This window comes from Hylaeus anthracinus, unplaced genomic scaffold (assembly GCF_026225885.1).
Source record: "Hylaeus anthracinus isolate JK02 unplaced genomic scaffold, UHH_iyHylAnth1.0_haploid 11982, whole genome shotgun sequence".
Lineage (NCBI taxonomy): Eukaryota > Metazoa > Arthropoda > Insecta > Hymenoptera > Colletidae > Hylaeus > Hylaeus anthracinus.
Genome location: NW_026534330.1, coordinates 10,134,756 through 10,156,665, shown reverse-complemented (window position 1 = coordinate 10,156,665; position 21,910 = coordinate 10,134,756). Strand labels below are relative to the sequence as shown.

Sequence of the window (21,910 nt, the reverse complement as noted above, 5' to 3'; positions counted from 1 at the left end):
CTTCTATTAAAAGTTTCGGAAAATAAATAAAACACGATAAGTATAGTATGTTATTTTGTAATACTTCAAATATGTATATACTACAAGTGTTAATGGACTTCAGTTGAAGTTATAGAATAAACTTATAAATAAATATGTTGGAAGACGTTCAAAAAGCTAATGGAAGCCAGGATTTTTAATTTCAAACTTGCCGAGTACAACAATAAACAGGAAATACAAATATTCGTGCTCGCCCTGAAATAAAATTGTATATTCATGAAAGTGAAATTTAAACATCATGCACAGCGTGTCGCTATTCATTGACTTTCAACACTTGCCACAGTTTCTTGCGCGACACGTTCCTTCCGGGAATAATAATTGAATGCTGAAACCTACTTCCAACAGTGAGTAGAAAGAAGTGATAAAAAGAAATCCTCGTGAAATATTAAGCTTAAATGACAGTGTTATTCCGCAGACCGTGGCGAAATGGAACTGTCGTTCGCACTTAAAGAGTCCATTTCGCTGACCTTACCCGTGCAACTATGATGCGTAATAAACGTACCACTCGAGCTTTACTCCGGCAGCTCCTTTTTCAAACACGTTTCATATGGAAATTTCTAAGGTAAAAATTTCTTTGGTACTGAGGAAGTATAACCTTGGTCACAAAAAAGACTTTAACGGTGCTCTGAACATGTTGATAGCAAAGGAGAATCCAACTTATGTTAGGATGCATAGTGTTAGGATACTATTAAAGCTGAAAAAAAAAAACATTTTCATTCATTGAGTGCAAAATACTTATTTGGATACAAATTTCAAAGAAGGAATAATAAGCGTGCATTTGATTAAAAATTAAGATTGGAATAATAGAGCGAATTATTTACATATTTACTCACTATACAAACAATGACACCATTAATGTTAAAAGTTTATTTGAAATACCTATTATTAAAAATGAGTCGATATCTCAGTTATTTTCAACCAACTTGAAGAAAATAAAAGATTAGAATATTATTTCAAATAGTTAATTCCTAGTTTTTGTAAAATAAATATATTAACATATTCTTTATTAGCGACAGTTTTCATTTGAAATAAAATTTACCCTGCTCAAATTAAATAATGGAAAAAATGCCAAGGCCAGGAATTATATTAGTGTCTTTATTGATATACATACTTTACAATTTTCATTTGAACAATTCTCCAAGGAATTTCGAGTTTCCCTCGAACGTTGAGATCTTAAGCCTACGGATTCACTGATGGAAAACAAACTCCTGTATCATAGAAGAAATTATTTTCGTAAACGCGTACGTTTCCCCTTCAGACGGATACCACAGATCAGGCAGGGGCTCATCTGCTATGATCCGCGAATCTCGAAGGTGGTGTTACGCGGTGGCAAACTTATAATGTAAACAGGAAAGTTCTCGATCGGCCGTGATAAGCTCTCGCGTTTTCGTTTCCACAGTCGCCGAACAAACGCGAAACTGTCGCTCGTGACTAGATGTAGATTAGTAAACCACACTTTAACCTATTCGCTTAAAATTAATGAATTCCTTACGTCTCGTTACCTAACAAGCGTTATTTACACGATTCTCTTTACAGCCGTTAGCGTTTGTTTGAACGCAGTTCACGAATGTACAAAATTTCACAGGTTCGCGGCCCACCAAAACGTCGAATCCTCGTCGCGATTCACGGAGTATTCGTCACGTTCGATTGCTCCGAAAATCGAGCGACGCCATGCTGGAATTAATTACCATTTGCGTTCGTTAATTAGAAGGATTGAACGCACGTCACTGCTCGCCATAACTGTTTCGTGAAACGATAGTTACACTTCGTCGATGGGGGCACGCTCGAAGTTTCACAAACCCGTCGTGCAACGTCGAACGCCAAGGGTGTCCTTTAATATGTAATAATTAGCTTGACGTACTTTATTGGACGAATTAGCCGCCGACGTATTCGTTGCCTGAAACAGTAAACACACATAAGCAAATGTAGAACGGGTTATAAATGATATGTTTGTCAATAAACGTTTGGTTGCTCTGAGTCGATTGGTTAAATATTTGGTGTTAAATTAGCTTTATTTTTGTTTATTTTCTGTGTATTGTGTTGGAAATGGATTTAATAATATCAGGATATTTGTACAGCATATAATGTAAAACAATAAAGTACAGTATTGTAGTATTTATAAATACTTGTCAGCTCAAGTTTCAATTGTTTCGTAAAAGCACTCCATGATAAGTAATACGTAATTTAATCGATTGCACTTTTCTACATTATAGAATTTCACCGTGGAAATTGAATACAAAATTGTATAATTAAGATTTGTATATATGTAGACAGAACGTAAACAATTAACAAGCAAATAAATAAACACATTCTGGCGAATATTGAAACCCCTTTAAAAGAGTTGAATTACACAAATATTGTAAAAAAACAAAAAACTGAACTCAGTTATAATACGTCATCATACACGGCTCATACCCAATGTTCCCCATTGTACGACAAAGTGAAAATTAATCTACTGTACCGCTTTCATGTCTCTCCAGAGGTAAAAAGGGAATTGAAAATAATGCTTTCAGTTCTTGCAATTGTGCGCTCATAAATGCTCGAGCAGAAAACAACTCCAACAACTTTGGCTTTACGTCGCGAGCCTTTTCTCGTTTTAATTTCCAACGTAAATATACGTAACACTTAAACATGCAACTTTTGGTAAAACGAAGAGTTATCAAAAAGTTAATGTTTGCGTTGTTTATCAAAGTAATAATCGAGGCTTGTAACGTCTCTTTTCTGTATTGACACTAACAACAAAATTACCTTGTTTGAATAATATTTAGCTAAGCTTGCACTATCATCTAAAATTCTCTTATTTCGAGTTTTAATTATAATTACACATCAACATTTAAAAAAAATGAATACAACTCATAATTTGCTATTTACTACTTATCGTCGAATATTTCAACAAGTATAGATCACGTTCGTTCCCTAATTTCAAGAATGATTAGAACACGCCCCATTCCTAACCCACGTTTTCTTTCATGAGAAGAATGAAACACGTTCGTTATCAACGCTCGAAAATGAGACAGTGCACCCCACTCCGAGTTATTATCGGTTCCCGTCGCCCGGAAATAATTTGAACAGAACCTAACCCGTCTAAAAATAACTAGCACGATGGATTTCGACGAGGGACGGCGAGCGATTGAAATTTTTAAGCGGCCATCACCGACGGCGTATTACGAGGGTACATAGGCCGCAAGTGTCGGGCAAAAGTGGGCAGACTCGATGATGGGTACACAGATCGATGACGGGAAAGTGGAAGAAAGATAACCACCTAGGGGAGAGGAGGAAAAGAATCGAAAAGTGTGGAAGCAAAGATACGACGTCGAGAGACATGAAAAGAAAGAAAGAGTGGTGTGTGTGCGTGGGTGAGCGCGAGGCGCAGCCCTCTCGCTCGTCGAGTGAAGTTTTCCGCCAGTTTCACGGCACGGCCTACTTTGGTAAGCCTCCTAACCCAGAACTATAACCGTGGAAACATCGCGAAAATTTCGGTCGGATGTCACAGGAACGTTTCAGCGCCCACGAGGTAAATATTTTTCGATCACTGGTTATGCCTAATGAGAGGGTGAAAGTATAGTTTTTTGACGAATTCTTGAGGAGTAACAATCTTCTTTTTATCAGTTTCGAGGGAATTTTCGAGACAATTTTAAAATCGAGGTAAAATTCATATAATTGAAAATCTTGTAGCACTCTAATTTGAACTTTCTATGTGCTCTAGCATTGAACGTCAAACTTCAAAGCTGTTTTTCTCGAAGCATATATGTTTCAAGGTAGTTGACGTAATATTAACCCGTAACGGACGTACGCCATCTTCTACGTGACACTGCCATTTATACCGTAACTGACGTAGCATGGTAACGTCTAGTAGCTCTGTAATAGTAAGAAAATATAAGAGAACGTATTTTTAATACACAAAAATGTTATTCCTGTTCAAGAAAAAAAATATAATGTCTTTCCATATCAAGTAGTGTTACTATAAAAATGTAAAAAAAGGATACTTTTAATGTACAAAAATGTTATTTTCATTTAAAACAAATTTCTATATTTTAGTTCATAACAAGATAGTATTTGTTTAGACCTTTTGTAAGTGAAATCTGGGAGAGATTTGAAAGACAAAATAATTTTTAAAGGACCCTCCATATATTTTTATCCATAATAAGATAGCATGCGTTTAGACAAATTCATCAATCTATTATACAGATCGTTTACTATATTATAAATAATGTAGATAATAGTTATTATAATAATAATAGCCTAAAATTGGAGTGTTTACTCAATAGATTTAAGTGTATGTTAGTGAAACATATTAAATTTGTATAACCCAACAGCTTCATTTGTTTTCTTGTTAGAGGCAGACTATAGTATTTGTTGTCTAATGTATTGCAACGTTTTATGTTATATCAACAACGCGTAATTAAAGCGTGATATTAATTTATACGAGAACGTTAGTACGTTCGAAATAGCGTAGTTTGAAGATCCATTCAGGAAATGCGAATTCCTGTTAATACACGATGTCGTCCGAGTAAATATTTCATGTGCAAATTGAGGGTTCGTAATTAAAGCGATTAAGTTCAACCGTTATCAGTACTTACGTAATATAGACATAGTTGGGACAGAGTATACTACATTGTCGTAGACCGAAACGATAATTAACCCTGTGCTGTGTTCGAAACGAGTAGGCTTGAATTAAATTGAGTAATTATATTTGCTTCCATTAGCAAATAACCATGCAGGTATTTAACAAACAGTGATCCTGGTGAAAACGAGACGGATTACTTATTTATTATTAATTTTGAAACGATATGAATCGGCATAAAATATTAGTGTTGCGTTTAAATACACGTTTGATTCCTTATTTGAGAAACTTTATTACGTATCTTAAAATTAGTTTCATATATTAATTACTATTTAGTTTTGTTTCTATTTATGATGAATATAGTGTATTTTATTAAATTAATTTTATATTTATATATTTTATCTATATATTTTTACTACCTAAACGTCCATTCTCTGTATATACTGTAAAATCTAGAAAAATTATTTGTTTTTTATTTTTAATTTAAAATGTGAGCTTTAGTTTGCCTGCTGATCTAAAATGATCCAGTTAGGTTGGTTAGGTCAATCTTTGTATCTACCAATATGGACCTCGGCGAAGAAAAACAATGAAAACAAGAGCAAATCGATATAATTAACATTTAAAAAATTAAAGGGAACCTGTGAACTAATTTTAACGGAAACAATGACAAAAGTAAGACAAACGTCTACTCTATATTTAGGTTTCACCGATGATTCATTCCATGCTCTCGCTGAGTACAAGCTCTTTCCATTAAACGTCACCCTACCATTCCCATTTAGCGTTAATTCCATGTGATTTCGTTTACTATTTCCGCAAGCTCGACCCCATCGCCACGTTTCCTTTCGACCGATTCTGTTTACCCTAACCGAAGACACTTTCACGGGTGAAATCTCACGATGACTGGGAAACAACTTACAACAACTCGGGACGAATCAATGTTAGAACGATCTAACATTTTAGTTGTGTTTTCTCAAGTTCACAGAAAACTAGAAGTCTTTTCAGACATTTCCTTTAAGGGATACAGTTGTTACAGCTTAAATTCAGGAATATTTTTTTCAATATTTACAGACATATTTTCATCCAAAACCGAACTTAATTTTAAAATAGACGCGTCTAACTAGATATATAAAGCTCTTGATAGGATATATTTAAAAATAACCTTTCTTTATTTTATATTATTTTTTTACTTCATTTTTATAAAGACCCAGATCTAATCCAGAGCTACGAAATAAGGAAAATTTTTCAGAAATGATGTTTCTGACAATTACTGACAGACTGACGTTTTCTATTTGTCTTGATTTTAGGGACACTCTATATTTTAATTTGTGTTTAGCGTTAGGATTTTTAGGAAAACATTTTACTCTTCCTCGCAATAAATAAATGATAATATATTGAATCATTTTCAGATGTAATACTATAAAATTTCTTGGTAAAGAATTTTCTGATAAGGAACTTTGTACCTTTTATCCAGCAGTACGCATCTGCAAGTTAGATTGGAATGATATACAATGGTTGATAGGAGGTGACAGGTACCGAGGTTGGTACCACTGATAGTAGGCAATTGGAAGATGAATGTTGAAACTACATGTAACCGAAGGTGTACGGGGACGTCCACGACCGATGCTAATTAATGACATTGGTTATGATGTTCCAAGTATGTGAATTATTGTTACGCATTCGTGTTCGGAAACATCATCTATTCTCAGTTTATGTGTCTCACACGTTCCATACGTTATATTATCGCATTTTACTCCTACATCCGTGCAATAATTGACTAGCTGAAATAAAATTATTCTCGAATAAGATTTTATGCTATATGTTTCTTAAAAACTAGTTCTTGTGAAGCTTTTTAAACAGAAAGAATCAGTATGACATTGTGTATGAATGCAATTGATGCCATTACTGATAAACAGATTAGGGATTATATTTTACTTTAATTATCGCTTATACAATTAAAGGTTTCAATATCTTTCACTCCTAGCAATCCAATCTTCCACTTTTGAATATTTCCACCTCAAACGTCACTTCTATAAAAAGCTCGATAATTCGAGTAAATTAACTTCAAACGACTGAATTAGCATGAAACAGGCGAAAAGAATTATGAAATGAAAAAGTGCTGAAATCATTTTCCCGCATTTAACACACTTCCAATCGTGTCGGAACTTTTCTTCGGAAGTCCTATCGTAAATTTCAATGCGATTAAATTACATCTAATTTGAAACAATGTAGAAAAACCTGTTTCGGTTCCTTTTCACAGCGGCACGAGTTCGTTCCATTTGCCAAAAGCGATTTCTTTGAAATGCAAATGCACCGCCGCCCACGTTCCGAAATGTACGGTCTAAAATGTTGCAAATATCCACCTGCATTGTAAATCACCATACTCGTAAACAGTCCAGAAGCAAATTTTTCCTCGAGTACTCGTCCCAATTCTTAATGCGAAGCGATCAACTTAAAAATGGACTGGTAAGAGTCACGTGAATATGTATTTTTTGGTACATCGCGATTGCGAAATTGTACGCTTTTAAAATTCATATTCGTTACGACGGTAGACTTATTCATATATTATACAATGTGCATATGCAGTCGTTGATCCAATTATCAGATGCAACGGAAAAGGGATTATTTCGTTTTATGGAAGCAATGTTAATGTTAGATAAAGTGTGTGCTTTATGTTATCATTTTAAAGTTGACAGTGCTATACGAATAGATACGCCAGTGAATAGTTATTTCATAATATGTAGTACACAGATATTTTTGATCGTTTACTAAGATTAGATAAACTTACTTTTCCTCAGTGCCTGTAATGGCATGATTAACGACTGTATACAAATATTTTCTTAAGTCAGCAGTGTATACTGAACTTTTAGTTTATTTTAGTTTGTATCTTCACCTCTCCTACACTCCTCTTATTTTTATTTCAATCCTCTTGTTTTTATTACATATTTATTATCTTGATATCGTAAAGGAACATAAATTTAATAATTTTTATATTACATGTATTCTTTCATGATTTTATAGAAAAGTGAGAACGAAAAAGAAACGAATTTTTTATTTAATTTCATCCGATCTACTCCCACAAGATCCTTTTTGGTAATATAATTAATACCTTCTAATTGAATTCACGAATACTTGCACAAAATAATAAATGAATTGATACAATATACCTGAAGAAAGTTTACAAAACGTAATCTCTTAAAGTATTTAATTCTTTAGTTTTAGTTTGAAGGAAAAGTTTCAAGTCACAAGTCAAAGAAAGCTTTAGACACAGTTAGACACAGAATTGACATCCACGGTAAGTAATTTCACGAATGATCTTGATTGACGCCTTTCCTTATCGCAGGAACGATAGAGCACACAGACTGTGACTCGAAACTAAAAACCAAACCAACACTGATGGTAGCATCAATGCGTCCTGAAACGAGTACATCAGCAGAGAATGGTTAATTGAATTTCCGTTTGCGTCAATCTTCGCAGAATGCATCGACCTGATTAAGGTCGGCTCGCAAGGGAGCGTAGTCATTTCTACCCAGTGATAGTGGTCGTCCTTGAATTTACATTTTGCAATAACAATATCCTCGCACCGTTGCGCGAGAACTGGATAATGAAATCTTGAAAACTTCTGGTGCCTCCGTATTTCGTTTCACGGACTATAAAAACAAATGCGAATGTTCGAGAAAAAGTCTAAAATGGCAAAAACTCCAGATAGAAAAATCTCCAGAAAATTTAATCGGTGGATTTCACACGTTCTATTAGTTATCATTCCATTTTTTCTTAATGGAACTGCTAAACATTTTTGTTTTTCAATTCTTTATACATTGAAATGAAATTTTAAGGAGTACTCCTTTTTTTTTCTTGATTAACGAATAAATCCTTTTTCTTGTTGCTTAATGTCTTTAAAATATTTCTGCTAAACTATATTTTGGTATTTTTTCTGATAAAAAAAAAAGAGTACTCTTTAAACATTTTCAAGAGATGTGCTATTTGAATTATATTTGTCTTTCGTATTTTTAATGTTAATTTTAGTGTACTGTTTATCGTCTCGAAAAGTTATGTTTCTAATTTAAATGAAAGAGTATCTCATATAGAAACCAATGTTTCGAAACATAAAATTGTGTTAAGAGTCGCGAGAATTTATTTTGTGTCGTTTTAGTTTGACAGTTTTATTCGTTGCTATTATAATTCAATTATTTCTTTATTGTCTCGTTTCAATTGATTACATCTACTACTACATTAGCTTTTTCATTTGTGTTTGTGTAGATTTAGCAACTTTGTTCATACCTAAATATAGAAAAGCAGGAGGTCAGGGCTGTTTATGTTTTGTGATCATCAATAAATATATGAACGCCGTGCCAGACTATAATAAGTTTGTGTGAAACATAATGAGAATTATGGAGAGAAATAAACCTAGACGAGGAAAATTTTACACAAGGGAGAATATTTTTAGGAAAAGTATGAGTAACCCTAGTACTCCATGCATTTTAGCTAAAATTGATTTAGCGGGTATTGGAGAACTTGACGCTATTGTACGAAATATTTAAATACAAGGATTGCACTTGTGCAAGGATTCATAAGATATTTTTAATTGAAGCTAGGAATGATTGAGGGCCAAAAAGTTTAAGACTTATTAAAATTGATAAGTGAAACCAAATCGGTTAACAAATTAATACTGTTACAGTATTTATAGTATTTATCCAGTTTGTCGCTAATAACTACATAGTCGATGCGACGTATTTAAACGATAAAAAACACGCGATATATAAAACTCATATTTAAACAAAGCAAAAAAGTATACAATTTATTTATTTTTCAGTTGCATGTGGTTTTTGCTCCGCTGCGTATTCAACTACTAACACGAAATGCCACCTTGACGTACAGCTTGTACCTCGAAAAATTTTTTTATTTTTGAGAATTTAAAACATGTATCCATTGTTTCACGACAGGCCAAGAATATTTTAAAAGGGTGAGAAAGAAATAGAAGGTGGAGATGACATGGGTTGGTTTTGATCAACATAGATACACAAATTTTTCTAAATTAAATGATAGGTTACAATGAATAAACTTTACGCGTGTACATATTTATAATAAAAAATTTATTTGGAAACATATCATTTAATTTAGACCTCCTTCGATAGACATACAGGGTACGAATATTTATGGAACTGATTGTATGTCTTCCTTTACCAAATCGACGTGTTTCAATCGAGTAAAATTTCATTTTACATACAATACACAAAATTCATCACTCAATTTTCGCCGCTTATCTTTCCCACCGAAGAGAGTAGAAACCTGTCTTTCAACCGAAGAAATCAGCAGGGACTCCTCGATTTATCCTGAAATATCGACGACAGCGCTATTTCATTAGCAGTACTCCCCGAATATGTCCCTGACTAAACATGTCTCGAGCGAAACGATTCAAACCGTACAATGTAATCTGAAGCCGTCAGACGGCAAACACTTTTCTCGGTGTGAAATTTATCTCGCACGTCGCTCGATCGGTTTCCGGTACGTGTGATACGCGCACGATTCAGCGAAGGAATCTGACAAATGAAATCCAACGTGAACTCAATATAAACGAAGGAATCCGGCAATCTACAATAATACCGTCACTGTTGTGTCACTGATGGAGCATTGCACGAGGTATACGTCGCGGACCTTCAATTCGTGGAACTGTAAGATCTGTTGAAAAAGTAAAATTTTATTAATCGAATGCAGGGTATTCGATAAGTTGCACTTAATTTAACATTTCCTTCAACGAGGATAACATTACTATTGTTGCGGGGAATTTAAATTGAACGTGATCCAGTAAAATGAAAATCCAGACGAACGGTTTTATAATAGGTACGAAAGGATTTTTCAAAAGAGGATTATCTCGCACGTTTCTTCAACCATCCTATCATCAAAATTTGTTCTTTAATTCTTTGCAGTTACTCTTGGCAATTAAAAACTGTTCTACATTTTTCTTTTTAATGAAAATAAGGTATTTGCTTTAAATGTTAAATGTAGTAGTAATATTATAAGTATAAAGTAAACTTTGTATTTTAAGGATTACTTGAATCTCAGTTTATTAATAATTGAACATTGACAGAAAGTAGACTCGCAATTGCTTAGAAATTTGCATTACAGACTCTGCATACAATCGTTGCAGGAATCTACGTCAGTAACTGGAACTACTCTTTCATTCACAGGAATTACAGTTCGAAATGAATTGAAGCAGAGCGCCAACGGGGTGAATTTGCATTGAAATGAAGTACTTGTATTTACACTTTCAAAGCGCTTTCATTCTCACGACAGCAACTTTTAAAAATATGATATTCTAAAACTATAAAAAAGAAAAAAACACCGGAAGCTCTTAATTTAATTATCACTACCTACGAAAGTTATCCTATTAAATTAAATTATTTAAAATAACTCTCTGCTTTTAATGTAGAAATATGTCTGAAAATAAAATAAAAAAAAACCAAAAGTGCTTATTTTGACTATCACTGCCTACTACAATATCTCTCAATATTTTTGTTGATTAAAATTTTTCACATTTTTCACATTTTTTAATATTTCAAAATATCTGTACTTCTTCAATATTAATATTTTTATATGAATTTTACATGAATATAGTTGATCACTAGTCACATTTTGTATTTATATAAATGAACGTACCATCGGTGAAAATATAAATCTTTACTCTCCACAAATGGAAACAAACAAAACTATAAATTGTTATTGAAACTACAATTCAGGAAAATGTATACTCAAAACGATGATCTCGCTTTCCAAGTAATTTCACACTGTTTGAGCGAGAAATGGTCCAACAATGACGACGACATTAAACGTAGATCCGTGGAGTTTTTTTGCATGCAATGGACCATCATGGTGGAGTAACACGAACGCTTTCAGAACGTTGACAGATCATAGATCATCATGTTTGTTATTCTGTTTCGTCGTACTTGTTACTTAATAAATTAATGTTTTGAATGCTTGCGACTGTAACTGTGAATGTGTGGAGTTTTTTGCATGCAATAAACCAGGACTGCATCGCAGAGAAATACAATTGCTTTCAAAACGATGACGAAAGACCATAGATCATCACGATGAAGTTACTGGTTTGTCGTAGCTTTCACTTAATAAATCAAGGTTTTGAGTTGCACAATATTTTCTGGGATGCGTTACTATAACGTCGTGAAACTGAAATGATGAAACGAAAATATTACTTTGGCACGAAAAAAATGATGTAGGTTTAAACAAATCAATAATCGAGTATAAATGCCTAATGACTGAAAGGAATAAATTTCAATAAATTAAAAGAGAAAGGTTGCATTTTGCAATCAGGGTAATGTTAAATGCAATTTTGTAATTCATATCTTTTGGACAGTTTAAATTTTGTTTGAAATGAGAAGTTTTGAATATTTTCGAGAACACACTAATAATATAATTTAATAAAATTGAAGAACATATATTCAACGCTTCTTTAAAAATATTCTACAGGTTCAAATGAATCAATAACCAGTAATGAATATCCAACGACGAGAAGGAATGAATTTCAGTAGGGTTAATGAAAAGTAGGATAGAATTTGTGACCAGACTAATGCTAAAGGCCACTTTCATAGAAATATGTTTCGCATATTTTCGGTTTTGCTTCAACTAAGACCGCAAGAAGTGGCTCGAGTCGTAATCCGTAAAAAGCACTACGAAAATGAACGAAGCAAAAAACGGCAAAGAAAAAAGGTTGAATACTCAAACAACGATATTCAAAGAAACATGAAAAATGCCGTATAAGTAGTAGCGACCCCAAAAACAGGCGATGGAAATGAAGGAAAATTTTGCACACCATTTCGTAATTGTGGGTAATAAGCTAACAAGCGAAAATATTCGTCGCGTATACAATTATCGCATTTTCGTGGAAAGTGTCTGTGCATTGAAAATTGTTACGGAATAATTTCTTTCCAATTAATCTGCTTCTCTAAACTAAATCTAAGACTTTCTTTTATATTATTATCACGGAAAAATAAATTCATTAGTAAGTAACATTAAATAAATCTTAAAAAGAACACTTACTTTAGTGAACAGTATATACAAAGTTTAATAATAATTTAAGTTGAGTTAAATATCGTAATATAACTACGTTATTTTGCAATACTTACTCAAGGTACAATTTTCAATTACAATAAAATAATTTCTTTTCAGGTTACACTACTTGTGACTTATCCTGAACAATTTTATCCATCTCCTATTAAAATTATTACGTTAAACACGTCAACAAGTAAAAACGAATCGAACTTTACATAACTCCGACGTTCCCAAGAATAAGTAACTTCTCCTACTTTTTTCAGCCCTTAATTAACTGGACGGTTTTCATTAAGTAAGAACTGATATCCCACCACTGCATTGCTCCAAAGATTAATGGCAACAGCAGCGCTAATCTCCTCCGCGTGCGACTTTTTCCGTTACGGTGCCCACTTTCTGTATTAGTGAAAACGACCATCGGATTGAAACTGATGACAAACCATTTTGTTACATTATACTGTAATACCTGCAATTTAGAAGACAAATACTCCCTCTCTCACGTTTTAGACACGCTTTACTCGTCGTGGAATTAAAAGAATTCATTCACGTAGCAAGGAATAATACAACAACGTGGAAATGTTTACGTTGGTTTAGGAAATCGACAGGTTTCTTTTAATTCATGCAGACAGAATCTATCGATGATATGTCGCAAGAATAATCTGTGTAATCATAGAACAGTAAAACAGAATTTTATGAGAAATTGTGTTCTTCCTTTTTTTTAAATTAATGATTGAAACTCAAGCATCATCCAATCACCCGTTTCATTTTTAATAACTTTACAAAGTTATCGATATGATTATAAATAACCAATAAAAGAAAGAACATTCATAGAACCTTTATATCTAGAGACAAAAATAAAGGAATGCGCAGAAATTACAGAAAAATGGCTCATTTGTTATAAAATCGTTGGAACGTGTCCTGTACGATTATTCAATATTAATATCCGCAGAAGATATCGCAAACTGGAAATCGGGACAACGGAGTGGAAGGTTAGTTTGGAGACTAAGTGTGCAATGAAACATCCGCGCGTCGGTTTATTATTGCAGTTCCATTCAGCAAATGGTCCGCGGTCGTAGAAAAATAAACCATAAAAAGTAAGACGTTTGTTTTAGAAGACGTGTTAGTATTTCAGCGAAATGCGTTTTCTTACGCCTGGTCTAACCCGAAGATTGCGTTGTATTCCCCTTTACGGCGTCCAAGTTAACAAAGGCTCGCAGAGAGCGATGGAAAAATTAGGCGATGCAAGAAGGTCGCGTTCTAATGGCTTCGGTACACGAAAGGATAAAAGTAAAAATAGCATTGGAAAATTTCATTTGTGAATTTCAAGCATGAATTTCAATGTATATCACAATGAACATTAAAAGATCTTAAGTTAAAAGTAATGTTCAGTATGAGATATTTAGTATATACATACATTTACTTTTGTGAGGAATGCAGCTGTTTAAAGAAATATCACGTTTATGTAGTGTAGTGGTACATGGATATATAGAAACACAAAGAGTAGCACGTATAGCTAAGCACAATGTCTGGCGCATAATAATATGTACGTATATCTGAATTTCTAGTAATTGGCAAACCAGGAAGTAGGTCGTGAAGTGCTAATTTAATAGCTATGCGGCCTATTAATTAGGAACCTTCTGAAGAATACAATGCAATGAAGGTGACAGGAGGCAAATCAGGCTAATTGAAAACAGAAACCAGGCATTCGCTAGTCATTCCCTTTTAAATGAGCACATCGGTTAACCGTAAAGCTGACATTTTTTGTTTTTGTTTAGCATTGGTCGACTTACCAAAAAAAATACTGGACCATAGGAGCAGAATAGCTACAGACGAAAAGAAAGCAAATCGAAAGTCTTCGAGATGTTTCCAAACTGGATGATCGATCGTGTCGAGCTGAGTGATTTTCAAGATGATATTCGGGGAAATTAAACACGTAAACCCAATCGCAACTAATCGTGTTTGTCATTGATCATTGGATTGATCGATCAGGTTGACACATAACAGATGAGAGTTGAGAAAAAGGAGGGTAGCGCCGGTATCGTTCCTTGAGCGCGTCGTTTTGTAAGCTGCAATCGATACCGTAAACATACAGTCGCTGATAATATTCTTTAATAATATTGAATCTTGGCAAACAGAAAAGATGACTCGCGTTTAACACTATTCTCAATCAATCACGGTTCAGAATAAGTATTCATTGTACACAGTAATCGTAAGAAATTTGTCAATATTGTGACATCTATCGATTGAATCAAATAAATATTAATTTCTGACAATAGTTAAATCAATTATTAACAATATTTGTTTAAACAATGATCGATAATATGATTTTGCTGTAATATTAACGTTTTGTCAATTTCATTGTCCTTGGATTGAACAGATTTTGGTGACACGCATTGACCAATCCTCGTTCAGCCTTCCTCGACTTGTAGGTACCTAACCGACCTGGTAGTCCTCAAGGATACTTCGGCTGTGAGACGGATCGTCCTGACCGTACTCGTCCAAAGACCATGGCTGGCCAAGGACGACCAAGGAGAACCAGGACTGACCACTACTGACGACTTCTGACCGGTACTGACCAGTATTGACAAATCGACACCTGATGATCAGCACTTCCAGGCGAACGGAAATTTTTTATTTTTTATTTGTATTTATTATTTTATCATCATAATCAATCTTCTATTTTTATTTCAGGTTTATTCTATCAATTCGATTGTTTGTTTGTTTGATACCTACATAGTTATCGATGGAGTTGTAATTCGATGTTTTCATCGACAATCTTCTATTTTTATTTCATGTTTATTTTATCAATTTGATTGTTTGTTTGTTTGATACGTAGTAATCGATAGAGTTGTAACTCGATATTTCCATTGACAGTCTTCTATTTTTATTTCAGGTATAGTTTATCAATTCGGTTGTTTGTTTGTTTGATGCGTAGTAATCGATGGAGTCGTAACTCGATATTTTAATTAATAGTTTTCCTTTTATATTTTCAAGTTATTCCATTATATTACCCATGTATATTTACGTCTAACCAATCAATTCCGATTTTTAATGACTCTTATCTAGATATTTCACCGAATGAAGACTCGCGACGAAAGGTTGTTCGAACAATCCATCGTCGCGAGTAATCGCGAGGTAATGGCTGCGAACTTGTATTATAATCAGATCTTTAGATATAAAAATGGATGGTAAGCTAATTAATAGATATATTAAAGGAGCATCATTTCAACAATATTTCTACAAATTGTCACGACAAAACTTGAATCTGTACATAAAATATAAAGTAGCAAAAATAGTGCTAATGATTAGTTCCTCACATTATGCACTCTCGATTAGATACAAGCACGTACACGTATTAAAGTCGAATTACGAGCGCGGAACGAAATCCTATGCGCGTGTAATTGAATCCCTCGGTGAACTAGATTTTATTTTACAGTGGCACTAATTGGATTCGCGATTCGCGTAACAACGTATGAAGGCGTTCATTTTTTTTTTTTTATTGATCGACGAACGGCTACGAAATTTTCATCTACCGGGAATTAATTTGATTTAAAGTGGGCGAATGTTTGATTCCGCCATGTGTTTCTCTTCTTCATGCGTGAACACCCATTATCGATCAGTGACACATTTGAGATTGCCAGATGCGGGTTTGATTAAAGTGCGTCATCTGTTTAGCAATGTAATTTCGGCAAAAGGGTGAAACTCATAAAACTCGAACGACCGAATCGTATAGCTTCATCGGCAATTTGAGGAAGCTATAGCGAAACAGAGATCCTTTACCATTGTTCAACTTTTGCGGAAACTTTATACCTTATGATCGTGGTATCCATATAAATTGTAGCCGGAGTGATAACGAGTGGTGGGAGTACTGGCGTTGAACTGACAGCCGTTTAGATGTTTGTTGCTAACAACATACATTAATATTAAACATTGATATTAAAATTGGAATAGACAAGAAGGAACACAGTGATCGAAGGAAATGTTTAGTATCGTGGTGAGAAAGAACAACTTCAACCTCTGAATGATTGAACGCTAAACCAACCAGTCAGTCAAGAAACGAATGCGAAACTTTTATCTGTGCAGAGTAGGTGAACCGTGCGATAACAACACCGAAGGAATGGGCACGTAAAGCTCAAGTGCAGAGCCTGAATGCGTTTGCTACGTGAAAAGTTATTTCAAGAAAAAGACGATCAATTTTGGGGACCGAAGAATGTAAACAGAGAACCGTGTATGAAATCTTCTAGACACTTTTATGATTTATGCGACTGTGTTACCCTGCGTGTCACCAGAGAATAAAGGTGTAGATATCTCGAAAGCATCTACGACATGCAATATCCACGAGATCGCATTCTGAATTTTATGTTGATAATATTTCTCGCTGTTCAAATCATCAAAATACAAAGATTTAGCTAAAAAAATTAACAATAATTGTAAAAAACCTTGACAGAGTATTTATAATAATTTTTACGAAGATAATAATTTGTTTAATGCGATTTCTTAATTTACTAAAATATTTAGTCGACAATATTTCCACCTTCGATTCATTTGTAAATTGAACTAACTGAATTCGAAATATGTCCCTCATTTAACTGTGACCCGAAATATAGTATGTCGAGTACAAACAAGCCACGGGCAGCAATACTCACCACAGGATATGTGTCGTGATATTCAACAATCTACAATGTTTTGATATAATTTCGCTAGAAAGGGTGGAAAGGAGGATTGAAATACTTGGACGCTTATTAGAAATAACATCACAGTTATCCGTGACTATTAGACGAGATTTACAATCACTCCAAAGGCACGTCGATTTTAATGATTTTATAATACGTTTCTTAATGATAAATATAAATTTCCAGTTTTATGTTTTATTAATTTATTTATTACGTCTCTGAATTTCATATCTTATATTAACGCATTGTTTTCTTTTATATTGTTAGGTACCATTCTCATTCTTTAAAAATCCAATAAGGGAATGTTCACAAAATTGAACACTGACACCTAACGATTTAATAAACCGACTTACTCAACTTCTTTGCTCATGTTTAAGGACAGATTAAATAATTGTTCAGCTGAAAGCGAAAATTCTCCGCTGTAGAGGAAATTTCACGATCTGTCTCTAATCGGGAGAAGCGGGGCTCAATGGATTAAGAAATCCCCTCGTTTCCTCACTTCATTTTCATCTTTATTAAATCTTGTTTGAAGCAAAGAGAGACCTGCCTCGTAATTTCAGATTAAAATGATTGCAAGATAGTATACACTACGCTTTTACGATGCCCTTTGAGTCTTTCAGATCCACATAGGGACTAACAAAACGAATTTAACTCGATAATTCAAGAAACAGTATTTATCAATAAGAAAATTACATCAGCGTATTCGTTATTACTCAAAGAAAAAACTATTAGATGAATTCGTAAACAAGTCAACCTGATTTTTAAACAGGTTGACTTGTTTACGATCGACAAGCTTTCAAAGAAAAAAAGAATGTAAACTTTCGGCAAATATTGAGGAATACTTAATAACAACAAAATAGATAATAAAAATGATATATTGTGCAATATTATACATAACACAGAAAAAAGTGCACAAAATACTGATTTTTTTGAAATCTAAAAAGGATGATACACTAAAATCGCCGTGGGAAGAAGCAACGCGAAGATTTTGTAACTCGCTAATTGTAAGGCATGAATCGTATTTGGAGCAGGAAAATTGCGCCAGTGTAATTGCAGCGTTATTAATTAAAGCTGACGTTTAAAACAGAGCATCGGTGTGACATCATGCGAAGCTGAAACTTCTTCATGCATGATTACGTGCATGTGAAAAACAGAACGGGTAGATAAGGCAACGAACGAGTTTTTTTCTCGGTGTCGTGCAACTAAGCCCAAGTCCAAATCCGTAATGTCTAGTCACTTCCGGTGACAAATTTTCTCCACGCAGCTAAATATAACGGGAAACTCCTCGAACGTTAGCATGCAACGCGATAGCACAAACGATTCTACAACATTACACAAAATTACACAAAATTCAAAGACTGAAAGCACATAAAAGAGTAACTGTTTAAAATAAATAAAAATATGACGTGTTCACATTGATTTCTATTTGTGTGGATATATTCAAATGCTTCCAAAACACTTAATAAATTTAGAATAACCATTTCAATAATTTATGAAACACAAAGAAACTTAAAGAGGCCGGAGTAGAAAAGTCAACGTACCACCGTAATAATGCTGTTTGATTAAACAATTTTCAAACACAGTATTGCGTGAGCGTAGTGCTTAAATCCGTTTCATAAATAAGCAAATCGAGTTGGAGCCATCATCATGGAAATAACTCGGGAGAAATTAAAGTGGCGAGGATTTCGTGTCGCTGCTCGAGGCGTCTATTTATTTCTTCTTCCATTCCGACAATTTTTTCCCCTCTGTTTTAACTTGATCTTTCTTCGACGACTTCGACAGGCGTTTTCGCCCGAGGAAAGGAAGAGCAAAGAATAATAGCTTCATCCTTTCCCGCAAAAATGCTTTTCGGTAGTCGATAAAACCAGTGAATCGCAAGTAATTCGCGCGATATCCCCGATTAAACGAGATTTACGTTGTGTTCGCAGGAAAATTACCAGTGACGAGGGATACTTTATAGGAAAGAAGTTGGAAAGAAGTGGAGGAAACTGCAAACGTACCGAAAACGCAAAGAAAACTGAAAATCGTCGGTCACCCCATCGATAACTGGTACGAAAAATACTATGGAGGTTAAAGATATTTTATTAAATATTTTCGAATTTTAAAACTCAATTTCAGGATTTAATGAAATTGATATTTCACAATAAAATCTCAAGTAGTTTTTATTTGAAGTCCCTCATATATTGGCAAAAATTGTTTAATGTTTGATATCCAAAAATTAATTGAGAGTCCTTCTCTTGATTCGTAAAAATTAGATACGAAATGGAATTTTCCAGCTTTTTTTACGAGAGCGATTTTTCATAGAAATTTAATATATTAAAATATATAAAAACTCGTGTAATGAAGCATTTTTAAATAAACGTTGAATATTCATGATTACTCAATGTGAATTATCGAACCTAACGTAATAAATGAAAATCACTCGGTGTATTTAACTTGCTTTGCAACCATTAAAGCTTTGTATGTCTATTATTCGATTAAGTTCGTCCAGTAACAGGTTTCAACAGCAATTATCGACGTTCAGATTAATAATCACTTTTAACAATTATTATTAGAAAAGGAGGATCGATCATTAATCATAAAACGACGCTGAACTGCTACATTCAAAATATCAGTATCCGTTTAGTACAGTTATCATGTAGTCCATATCAATTAAAAATTGAATTAAATAAACTCGAAGCCTCTGAGGCTGACACGCAAGCGATTTAAAATTAAAAAATAAAATTGGATATACTCCGTATTATTTGTATTTTCTTGAAAAAGAAAATTCTAAATCCTCTTTTCGAAAATTCTTCATATATTTATACGTAGTAGTAAACAATGATAGACTGAAGATGCTTTGAAAGTTCTAATCAACGACAGCTGCCCTCTACTAATATCTAAATAATGTTACGAAGTTGCAGGAGAGACAGAGTCAAATATTTCACAGAGTCTGAACGAAACAATATCCTAGGAACCTGCAAGAGACCAAAACCTCTCCAGACTGGAAGAATCCGCATCAGCAAACAGATAAGGCGCGAATAGGTACATTCCTTTTTTCTCGCGATCTTTTCGCAAAAAGTCCAGGCTTCCAGCTTGAACAGTACTTCTAAAATTAGCACCATTCTCCCTCCGGTTTCATCCCTCTTCGCCAGAGCTTATTATCTCCTACCCGTGGACTGAAAAGCAGGATTGCAGAGGTTGACCTGGTATCCCGCAATGCTCCCTTCGTCATCCGCATGGACTGATACCCCTCTGCTTTCGCATTCTGCTCATCGTTCACGATCAATCACAAAGATCTGATAAGTTCTGATAAAGAAATGGCCAATACACTGCCTCCCTCAGCTGTATTCTATTTTTGCAAGCCTTTGGGCGCGAGTGATATATGAGGTGTATTAGTCCGGAGGGTTGAAAGAAATCGATCTAGGCCCCGGAAATCAAGGAATTACTTATTCATAGTATGCGAACGTGTTCGATAAATCTTTTGTAGCTGGCATATTTCTTGTCGAGGTTTTTGCATCGTGGACATTTCAAAGCGACGCGCAATGAAAAATTTCCATTTTTATCGGAAACAAAATTAATCGGAATTAATAAAACGCGAGAAAGACGAAGAAGCGGGTTACCGATCGTGGAGATTGATGAAGGACATCGATTATTAGTGGAAATTAAGTGGATTAATCTTTTAACTGGTAACGGATGGCGATGAAATTGTTTTTGTCGTTTTTTCGTTTCTTTCTTGATTATTAGCCGACTGTAGCGAGGGTAGTATAATTGTCTTACTTTTAAATGTTAGGGAATTTCTGTCTTTTTCCTATATGGAAAAATAATAATTCAGTGCAACAAAAATACAATTTAACTAATATAAATAAAACACATATATCGCAAAATTCGTTTGTAGTATGCCAGATTCGATAAGCGTCATTAATTCTAAACGTGGCACAAAAACAATATTAACATCTCTAACGTACTAACATGTACGAAAGAAACTATAAAAAGAAAAAAATTTTAATTTTCAAATTATATATTTTATCGCATTATATATTTAACAATGTTCATTATTCATGTTTCAGAGGCTATTAATATCAAACGAAGGCAACGTCTCAGCCATTATTCGCTCATTAGCCACGTTGGAATGTTTTACAGCTCCGAATTTGTAAAAATCTGAGATATAATACACGGAACAGTAATTCCGCGCTAATGCACTTAGTATTTGATTCGATTACTCCGCAAACATGGCACGGCAGCTACCACACTGGTGTTAAAACCTCATCAGTGTCTTGTCTACCCATTATCCTCTTCAACGCACACTCAACGACCATATATTAAGATTAATCTCCCCGAGAATTTATGAAAAATTAAAAACGCAATGTCTCAGTCTTAATATTTCGAGAGAAGCTCATTTAACGATGGAAACTGTTTAAACCATGCATTTAGATAAGTCAAAGTTAACGACACGTTCCAACGGAATTTTCAAATTTAATGGGACACCAGAAACATACGCTGCGTACGTACGTTCCCTTGGGACCATCAATATTAGAACATAACCTGGGAACTCACGACCAATTTGTCACCTGCTATCCTGACAAAGTGATGGTGG

At 34.1% G+C, this 21,910-nt stretch overlaps 1 protein-coding gene across 1 annotated transcript in view; it reads right to left on the bottom strand.

The window, feature by feature from the left end:
• Positions 1–1,126: 1,126 nt before the first annotated feature.
• LOC128885863 (allatostatin-A receptor-like) overlaps positions 1,127–21,910 on the bottom strand; it is a 45,153-nt gene continuing 24,369 nt past the window's right edge. Inside the window, exon 6 of the mRNA XM_054140182.1 lies at positions 1,127–1,936. The gene's annotated coding sequence lies outside the window, so the exon portion shown is untranslated. The remainder of the gene's footprint in view (positions 1,937–21,910) is intronic.